We start from the raw sequence: 11,469 nt of genomic DNA, 5'->3' as shown, positions 1-11,469 counted from the left end.
TCTAACAAAAAAGCAAATGACATGTGTTCTTAGTTTTTAAATATTACATCGGAACTTGATGGGAATAAGATACTTATTTCAGTATCTTCATGTAGCAAAACTCAAAACTGATCCCCCATCAATAGTATGTGTTGCCATCGATAGTGAAATATACATTTAGAACGATGTAGAAACAGAAAACTATGTGAGGTATGCAAGAGGCTCCACAGTGCCCCCTTGGATGGTTCCAGCTGGAAAAATTCCACCCTTACCTCTAGAATATTCTATAAAGTTTCTCCTGGATTGAAGGTGATACATGTGAAGTTTTTGGCCCCATACTGGAACATAGAAAGTGAACAATACACATAATCTTTGTTCTTCAACTCCCTATCCCTGAATACTGGTGAGGGAAATTTGGAGTGTCCATATCTGATTAGTTTAGGAGGTGATGAAGTAAGAAGAATGGATAAGTCTCTGAACATCTAGAAGTACAGGTCATTGGGCTACTGTTCTTCAGAAGTTTCTGGTAATATTAAGGAATGAATACATAGGATTATAAGAGACATGTTTCCCTGTGACATATCCAAAGGAAAAGAGAATGACAGAAAGGAATGAAATGGGGTGAAGGATCAATTAAAATAATACAGCTGTAGACTTGGATTAACAGAAAAATGAGATTCTGGGACTCCCCAGTGTTGACTGCAACAGCTTGTTCATTGCTTTGAACATGGGTGTTCAAATATTTGTAGAGCAAGTGAATATCTTTTCTCTTACCACTAAGAAACAGATGACTTATGTAGCACTTCAGTTGTTAAGAATAATAATATTAGAGGGGTGCCTGGGTGGCGCAGTCAGTTAGGTGTTCGACTCTTGGTTTCTGCTCAGGTCATGATCTCAGGGTTGTGGGATGGAGCCCCATGACAGGCTCTGCACTGGGCATAGAGCCTGCTTGGGGTTCTCTCTCTCTCTCTCTATCCCACTGCCCCTTCCCCCACTCTCTCTCTCTCAAAAAAAAAAAAAACCCCACCATAATAATAATATTAGAATTCTTAATATCCTTAGGTAAACCTGATCCATTTGAAAATGTTCAAATGTTCTTTATCTGGTATACAACATTTTGATCAACATCAGAATCTCAGCAAATCTCAAAGATACCCAGTTTTGACTGACGAGGCAGCTATTGTGCTAGAAAGAACACTGGAGAAGAAATTATTAGACCCACAATGTAGTCGCTATCTAGTTGTTTGGCCTTGGACAAGCTACCACCTATGATCTGGTTTTCTCATCAGTAAAAATGCCTGCTCTGAAAATATCAGTATCATCAGATGATATCAGATGTCTTGAAAAAGGGCTTTGAAAATCGTGAAGGGCTATACTAATGTAAGGTATTAGCACTGGTCCATGTTCAGATCATTCATTTTATCTTAGTTATTCAATTAATGTCTACACTAGCCCTTTAGCTAATAATTAGGAATAAAGAAGCTACATTGTGCTAGTGCTTTACATTGCCACTTTATATATGTATACATATATAATACAAATATACACACACATATATATTATTTATATATACATGTATATTATTATATATATTACATCATATATATATTATTTAGTCCTCAAGCAACTTTATGATATGTATACTATTAGCCTTATAATATAGGTGAGACAAAAGCTGAGTGAAGTAAATACCACATAGCCAGGGTTAGAACCCAGGTCTTCTTGATTCCAAAGCCCATAGTATTTTTCTTAAACTACAGTGACTCCAGTCATTCATTCATTATTCATTTAAAGCCGTATAGTCCACAAGTATTTATTGCAAACTTCCCATGTTCTAGGAAATGCAAAGTTGAAGAACATCACCATTGTGTACCAGAATGGTAAAAATAATGCCCAAAGTTCTATTGTTTTGCAGGACATTTTCACACATGTAGGACCTGGAAGTCAGGTATCTTGCTCAAGCTCACATCAGCAGTTAGTAGTAAGTTGAACCTCTGGAGCTCAAACCCAGGTCCTTTGGTTCTAAATTCTGGATCTTTCCATCTCACCACATTGCAAGGGAGCATGGGATGTGATGCGGTGTGTGGCTCTAACCAGTACTTGCATTTTCCTTCCTTCATTCTCCAGATGGTAGCAATTCAAGAACTTGATCAAATCTATTCTGGATGTCAAAATAAATTAAATTTGTGTTCTTTACTTGCCTAGTAAGATTCAGCACTCACTTTGGGTAGCTGAAACAGTGGCTGAGGAAAATTTTATTTATATTATCCCCAGATCTGGGTGCTACAAATATATCCCTTATCCCACTGACAACAGTGATTTCCCCAGCCCTTCGGTCACTTCCTAGGACAAAGTTTTCATTTTAATAATTAAAAAAAAAAAAAACCTTGCTTTATTTTTAACTTGTACATAGAACAAGGCATCTAGGAAATAATGCTCTACCAGTCAATGAAATGTGGCTTGTTAAAATTTTAAAATACAAGTTAGAAAGTATTTACTGAGAACCTATATTTTACTTGGCACCGACAGTCATGGTTAGCATTTATCCCATTTATTATGAGATACATCATCTCAATTAAACCTCTTAACCAGCCTGTGAAGTATTGTGATTCCCATTTGACAGATAGTAACCAGAACAAGTTCACCCAACCATTAAATGGTAGAGTTCAGATTTGCTCTTAGTTACTACATTACTGAATTGATAGTTACAAGGCAATTTCCATTTAGCAAATTGTACTGTGCATTTATTCTGTTCAATTCAAGCAAAAATGCTATGGTTAAAATGCCGTGTCTTCATGGTAAGTCATCAAATTACTTAACATCTAATGAAAAAAGGTGAACACTTAAACAGGTAATCTCAATGCAATGCAATCAATGCTAAAATAGAGGACGCTGTGGGAAACCAGAAAGGGCACAAGGAACTGACTTAGGAATATGGAATATTGAAGCTGACTATTGAAGACCAAGTAGGAACTATCCAGGAAAAGAGGAAAGGGAAGACAAAAAATGTTATAGAGAAGATGGAGATAAAGAATGTTATAGGGAGAGAAATAATGGCGGGGTGGGGGAGGCAGGTGAGAGATTTAAGAGAGCATGATATGTCCAGAGAATGACACATAATCTCATGTGGCCAGGACTTGGTACCCATAGGAGAGAAATGAGGATGTGGACCAGGGACCAGATCACCAAGGGCCATAAATACCAAAAGATTTATTTTTCTTGATGCATTTCACTATGATTTACAGGGGCCTGAGCAGATTTATAATATTAGGCAAAAAAGGTCAACGTTTAGGAAACCTTTTCCCTAATTCTGCTTACTCAAAGAGATTTTTACAAAGCATTGTATACATATGTAGGAGTATCACTTCCTGCTTGGCCCAGTAGAGCACCCAGCGGTGGGGGTGGGGGCTCCATATCCTGTTTCCTCATTAGCTGGCCACATATTTTCCTTCCTGATGACATTACAGTCACTGCTAGAAAGAGCATTATTCACTAGCAACTGAGGGACATCAATTAGCTCCTGAAAGAGAGCAGTCATCAGTCACAAAGAGTTCCTGGTCATTATTCACCTGGGCTGGGGCAAACCCTCTGATCTCAGGATGACAGAGATGGTATTGAACATCAGCCCTTGAGGCCTCCAACCCTCTGCCCTCCTGCCCCCTTTGTAAATAAGATTATTGCTGTTGCTTCTGCCTGGTTTGCCCAAAGAGATACAGAAACCCTTCAGAACAAATAGATAAGGACTAAGGGGGAGAATCTTTTAAAACCATCCAAAGCAACCCAACCCTACACCTGACCCAAGTGTAATTATCTCATTCATATTGAATAACATGGACTGCTTTTCAATTAAGAATTTGAGTTTAGAAAGGGAAGGAAAAAAACTAAAAACAGTTTTTGAGTTATGCTGTGGGGAGGGGAGTAAAGCTTTAAAATATTCTGGCATTAATGCTTTCCCAAATTAATTGCTTATTTCACAGTTTTTGTAAAGATCCTAACATACATATATTCACAAGATCTATACGAAGAAATTGTGTGTCTTTTTAAGGTGGGGGGGTGCTTGTCATACTTTTTTCTTTACAACAATTTTTCTGGTTTGTTCCTCATTCAAATCTCTGATTATTCTAGAAAGGAACAGAGACCCTTTAGCCATTCAATTCAGCCTCTGATTGCTTCTCTTGTTAAATCCCAATCTTTCTAGCCTGGGTGGCTATGAGCAATTTGTCTTACTTGGTCATCTGATGCAAATATTTTCAAATATTAATCTCTTCCCACTGACTGAGGAATCAGAGAAAAGCCTTACAGAATGCCCTTTGTTTCCTAACAGAAGGAAAACCCCTATGAATTTTAGCACTATTCACTGAAATTAGATAAATCCAAATATCTCTTTGAATGACCCAGAATATGTCACACCTACTGCAAAATGCCACTGTCTCCCAAAGACAGCCTCCAGGAAGAGTTGAGCAAGATGGGACACATGCCTGCAACACCAGATATGGATCAACGTAGATCTCGGTACAAGTTGCCCCTTCTAGTGGCCCCTCAAGAAGATGGGGGCACATTTGCTTCCCAAGAGCCCCAGTTCCAAGCCTGCTTGGTTGAGGTCCCTAGCTCTCACGGCCATTGTGATGCCCAACTGGAAGGAGAATAGCAGAATTCACATGTGGGAAGAGGACTGTTGGACAGTGTTTTCTTTAGCAACAATTCTGATAAGTCCCAAAGCATGAGAGCTCTTTGTTCTAATCACATTATGTCCAAGCAAAGGGAAATAGGAAAAGAAATATTGATTCTGGGAAACTGATTATGAAATTAAATTCTTTAACAAGGTGGCCTCAGGAGATGCTTGCAGTAGAACAGAAAATTCTTGAGGTTTGGTGAGCATGCTAACAGACTATCCTTGGTAGTTTGAAGCTAGAAACAAACAATATTATGGTTAAAATGCAGTGCCTACCAATGGAATCAGCTTCTACGGCTCTCCTCTTCTAAAAGGCACACAGCTAGCCTTCTTTTTTTTTTAAAGATTTTATTTATTTATTCATGAGAGACAGAGAAAGAGACAGAGGCAGAGGGAGGAGCAGGCTCCCCGCGGAGCAGGGAGCCCGATGCGGGACTCGATCCCAGGACCCTGGGATCATGACCTGAGCCGAAGGCAGACGCTTAACCGACTGAGCCACCCAGGCGTGCCCACAGCTAGCCTTCTTAAGGGTGAAGAAGAACCAAGTCTGCTTCTAAAGGGGATTAGGCGGGTAACCAAGATATGATTTCTCATCTTAGATGGAAGGGTAAGAATGAATACCAAAGCCAGGGAACAGTCATGAACCAAGGACCTTGGCAAGGCTTAATGTGTCTCTTCTTGCTGCTATCATCTTGGACAGTAAATACTACAACCAGTCTAAAAAAGCAATTCCTGCCTTTGTGTCCAGGGCTAGAATATTCAGAGTATACCTAATGATGTCAGGCAGTGGGCCAAGAGAAACGAAAACTGTAGGCAAAATCAGCTTTACTATACTCAAACACTTGCAATTTTTTTTGGCTTATTTTTCATGGCACTATATGTTTGTTCTGGAACTCTGAAGCCATCTGCACAAATGACAGCAAAGACAGAGACAGAGCAATCATCTGAAAAATGGGAACTAAAAACACTAGCTTTTGTCTAGGGATAGAAGAGCGGAGAGGAGGTATAAACCGCAGAAAAGAGTATGAAATTTACAAATGAAAATGAGCTTACTCCAACTTGTTGGATCTAAATGAAAACTCGGTAGGCTACTGATTAAAGTGCTTGCAAAGATAATAGATTTAGAGACTTAAAATAAAAACAAAATACACCCAAATATACATAAACACAATAACCAATAGATTTAACATTACATAAAGCAGAAGCTTCTAAACCTGGCTGTATGGAATTGGCCCATTTGCTTTTCTCCTATATACAGAGGAGAGTGTTCAAGAAGTATAGGAACCTAATCAGGTGTGGCCAATTAAAAACCTATGTCCAATTTACAATAAGCACTTCTCTGCTTGAGAATGAGTCTGTTCATCTACCAGGTAGTCAATGAAAAGCATCTTGGCAGACTTAGCTACACAGGTGTTTGAAGACAACTCGATATATTCAAATTCATATTCATAAAAGATGAGTGGGGAGGGAATTATTTCCTCACAAAAATACTTTGCACCTGGAAAAGAGCCCATAACAGGGCATGCCTTGAGTTGTCAACTCCTCTGGTGGATTTAAAATGTAACTACTGTTTAGAAATCTATTCATAAGAACTTTTCAGATATAGCTCTATTGTTCAGAGGGAGATGTTCCTACAGTTTGACACTTTTCCACCCTCGTACCTTCTAATTCCACACACGCACTTCTTGCATCCTTCTGTATTCGGTAACCCACCATTGTTTGCCATGGATAGATTGATGAGCTGAACATGCTTGGTTCTTCAGGGCAGAAGACCCCTCCACAAATTTGTAATTGTGTTCGGGATATAGGCAAGCCCCAGCTCTTCACAGTAATAGTGACTGGAATAAAGTGAGTAATGAAATCCATAAATAATCCCCAGATGTCCAAATCCTCATAGCCAAATATGAAACATTCTGTAAAGATGTTTCCATTGATGCTAACAAGTGGGAGAGGAGGCCTATTAAAGTCTGATGCCTTCTCTCGCTGACCTCTGTCTGCTGATAGAAGGAGCAGGCAGGCAAATGGTCAGAGAGCAGGCAGCACCTGGCTTGGGAGCAGAGACACTGGGCAGACTGTCTAATTAGCTCCTAAATAACAAGGGAAAGACCATAAACAAGGCAGAAGCAAGCCAGAGGGGATTTTGCTTCCATTTAGCAATGAATTTGTCCGTGTCCACTGGATGCCAAGAAGACTGAGCACCTCGGCCTAGCGTGGTACCCTGGACCCTCTCCTGCGGCTCTCCAGAATGGCCCTGGGCATCGGGCTGCCTCCTCCCACAGCGGCTCCCTAAAGCTGTAGTGACTCAGCGAGGCTCCGTTCTGCAGTGGAAGGGATGCGAGGCGGCGTTTGAGGCCTGACTTAACAGCGAATTCGCCCTGTACTTCTTCCCCCGGCCCACGTATGAGGCCCCAGCAGTCCTCTCCTGCCTCTTTTTAGGGCCTACGGGCTAGAACCGTGATTAAGTGGCATCTCTGCCGTAGCTACACCTTGAGCCTGGGAAGTGCTGTTTTCACGGAGGTTTTATTTGGGGGAGAGTTTAGGAAATGAGTTGGCAGTGCAAATAATGTCAGATGGGCCTGGGTCTTTCCACGAGCACCCAATAGGGCCCAATCCCTTTGTTCTGTTTCACCTCCCTTACCTCACTCCAAGCGTGCTGACAGCTGGGAGTGTGGTGTTTGCAGCCAACACTGAAAAGAAAAGTGGCAAACCTCTGCTATGTAGCTGCATTGCTGGGAGAATTCTTTTAAAAATATGATTCTGTCTTTTCTGATCAAATTCAGTGCCACCTAGCTCTCCCCAGAGCCTCCTGGGTGACTCAGGAGCGGTTAATCTGTGCACAGAATTCATATATAAAGTCAAACTCTTTGCTATACATATTGTTTTTTTTTTTTTCCAGAGATCACATATATGCAAAAAACTGAAGGCACTGAGGGGAAAAAAAAAAAAAAAAAAAAAGCAGATGATTCTCCATAGATTTAGAGGCACACTTGAAACTTCTCCCTGTAACTGATACTAGTATTTGATTCAGTACCAATTTTAGATCTAATCTTGGGAATTCATTTTGGGAACATAGATCAAAAAACTTGTACATTTGACTTTCCAAAACAGGATTGTACCATGATTCCCAGCTCTCAAATATCACATTATGATGTTTTGGTATAATTGCTGATTGCTACATTCTTTTTAACTTTTTAGCCAGACTAAAGCACTATGCAAAGACCAAATTGTTTTACTCTGTTCCTTAACGATAGTTGTCATGAACCAACCAGAATTTGATTATTTGTTGATTTATATGTTATTCATTCAACAAACACGTGTGCAAATCTATTGCCTATGCTGGGAAAATAGCTCAAAGCCCTTAGGAGGTTATGTGTCTCTGTGATAACTGATAGTACATAAGCAATCCTCTGCAGTCATTGATCTATGATTCCTTGATTTAGAATATCTATTAAGTTTTCGTCAACATTCACGTCTCCCTCCAAAAATGACTATTTTTTAACCAAGACCCGTGAGATATGAAGTCACTTGGAAAGGTGTTAGGATAGAGAAGTATAAGTGACATAAGACTTCCTGCTAAGAAACAATATTGATTCTGTGCATTTCACACTGTACAGGACTAGTTTGCAAGGCAGGGAATGGTGGAGGATGATGACCCCATAGCTGGGGGCAACGAGAGGTTGCTAGGGGGAAGAGAAGCTGTGGTTTCTCGATTAGAAATGAGCTCGGATTAACAAGATCCTTTATTAGATTGCAAATGTCCTCATATTGTACTGAACTTATCAGTCATTCATACCTTGGTGTAAGTGTTTTTAAATCATAGCTTCGATTGTATGTATTTTTTAAATAAGCACTTTTTTCCATTATTTTATTTTTTATTTTATTTTATTATGTTATGTTAATCACCATACATTACATCATTAGTTTTTGATGTACTGTTCCATGATTCATTCTTTGCGTATAACAGCCAGTGCTCCATGCAGTATGCGCCCTCTTTAATACCCATCACCAGGCTCACCCATCCCCCCACTCCCCTCCCCTCTAGAACCCTCAGTTTGTTTCTCAGCGTCCATAGTCTCTCAAGGTTCGTCTCCCCCTCCAATTTCCCCCCTTCATTTCTCCCTTCCTACTTTCTTCTTCTTTTTTTTTTTTTTTAACATATAATGTATTATTTGTTTCAGAGGTACAGGTCTGTGATTCAACAGTCTTACACAATTCACAGTGCTCACCATAGCACAAAATAAATAAGCACTTTTACTTCACTTACTAGGTACTGGGGCACTATTACGGAAGGTTCCTAAATCAGTTTTAGATAACCTCAGAATAAGAGCATCTTTCTGCCACACTCAGGACAGTTCTTCAACAACTTAAAAAAAATGTCACCTCATGCATGGAAAATAATATTTGTGTGTTAATTACACTGGAGTCAATTGCTACAGCGGCTCATGGGTGGAAACCACTGCTCTCAGACCCTGCCCAGCCCCCTGCGGACTGAGGAAAGCAACAATCATTCAACACACCTGTAACCTGTTTCTGGCACATTGGCTGGAAATGTCTGACTTAAAGAAGCTGAGATTTAACTTGGTAATTTTATAGGATAGGGACTTTAGGAGCATGAAGTATTTGGAGGGAGTTGAAAGGCTTTGAACCACCAAAGGGTAACAAGAAGTCTTCGATTCTGCGTCTGTCTGAATATGAAACGACAGGGTTTTTCTTTATCGTTGTTAGGATGTCACTAGTCAGATTTAAAAACCATATGGTTCTGGGTCTTAGGGAGAAGAGCCTATAATCTATGATACTATATAAAGCCTAAACTTTAAATAATATATGCCTACCACGTAGATTCTGATCTATTGTCAACTTCCCCTTCAGATCAGACATCTGTTCTGGTGATTCTCCTGGGAATGTCTTGATCTCATTTGTGAGAAGGCCAAGAGGCTGCTTGTACCACCTCAGTCTAATGCCTTTTAAGCTTCCAGAGTTCCATCAATGAAATAAGTGCTTATTCTGCCCTGGGAATTTTAGCTCCTATATAAACATTGTAGTAAGTCATTGTTTCTGAATAAAAATGGTTGAAAGATGATTTTGATAGGCTACAATGTGAGAAGTTCTGTATTCTTTTAAAGTTAGTAATAACGCTGTTGTTCGTGTATATGACATTTTCTTCTACTTAGAAAGTGTTTTCCAATAATTTATTAGTTTCACTCAATTGAATGCATTTGCCCTTTGATCTCCATGGTTCTTATTGAAGGCACGTTCTTCTTTTTCCCAGTAATAACTGGTGTTATGGCAAATCTTTCATTTCTGTTCTAATTTATATAATTATTTGACCCAAGAAGTCAGAAGTCACTTACAAACAAATTGCTTTTTAAAAACCCATCAGGCAATAGCCATTACCTGCCATTTGCAGATGTAGATACTGCCATTTGTCAATGTAGATACTAGAATCACCTGAGAATTCCTTTGCTTTAAGGTCATGTACAAATACATAGGAGGTTTGGGAATTAAAGTGTTCTAGTCACTGTAATATCCTCTTTAAATCATGCAGTGATGGTACGGTGGAGAAAATAAGCATAGACTAGTGAGGAGAAATATAGTCCAATGAAATTATTCCAAATTAAACCAACGCATCGAAAATTCCCTCAAACTCACCGCAGGCATATCTGAACTTGCCGAATAACTGAGGTTAAGTGCAAAGTTTAGAATACAGAGGATCTTCCAGCTGTGGGAGGTTTGACTGCAAAAAGCTGGTATGTCCTCTTGTCCATAAATCCAGAGACTCAGAGACAGCTAAGTTTATGGCAATTTAGCTGTTTAAGAGTAGAGGTTCTGGAATCAGAGTGCCTGGGTTCACAACCTAGCTCTACCACTTTGTGGTACCTGGGGCAAGTCATTTAACATCTCTCTACCTCGTTTTCTCCATTTGTACCATTTTGAGAGCTCATAAGAAACCATACATAAAGGGCAATGAGTTGACCATTTGAAGCTTGAAAATTAATCATTCTCATCTTTCCTTATTATCTTCAATATCTGTTCCCCTAAATAACCAGTTACCCATACTGAAAAATCTGTTGAGATAGATGCCTTCTACCTCAGTGAGCGCCACTGTATCATGGGGTGTTTCTTGGCTCTCCGGCAAACAACCCCTACCCTTGTTGCCCCCAACATGGTCTAATCTTGGTCAAATACCAAGGGGGACCTCAGACCTATGAAATCCTCCAGTCCTCATGGGAAAGTGTCATCGGGAGCACTTTTATCATGGATTGGTTCTAGAATAAACTCCAGGCATGCTACTGACTTTACATTAGAATGTTAGGGATCCCATATTGGTTTCCAACATTCTGGCTATACATACAAAAGATTTTCCAGCTGTCAGTCACTTCCTTGTCCTTCATCTAAAGAAAAGGTCAATGTCTCCATTTGGGAATTTACTTTAGGACCACATTCAAATGCTGCCCAACAAGCAGCCCCACCCCTACCCCTTGATTTTAAAATGACCTAGAGCTTAATCTAATCCTTCACCTCTGCCCACCCATCAAAATGACTGCAGTTCCCAGTGTAGAACGCTAAGAGAGCCCTTCTTATATTTGATATAAAGCATTTTCTCCCACTATAGAAAGGTAGAAGTGTAAAAAAAGTACTACACCCTTATTGAAGGAATACGTCTTCCTTTCTCATTCTCTACCCTTCCCCAGGCCCAATGCTAAGTCACCAAATATTGCTTTCAGTGGCCCTATTATTAGAGAGAGGGGTGTATTCAAAGGGGCAAAGATATTCCTGCATTGTCCTTTACAGATAGTGATTATGTCTAGTTAAAATCA

Source organism: Leptonychotes weddellii, chromosome 8 (genome assembly GCF_054177405.1).
Source record: "Leptonychotes weddellii isolate Sample4059 chromosome 8, ASM5417740v2, whole genome shotgun sequence".
NCBI lineage: Eukaryota > Metazoa > Chordata > Mammalia > Carnivora > Phocidae > Leptonychotes > Leptonychotes weddellii.
This window is presented reverse-complemented; position numbering follows the sequence as displayed.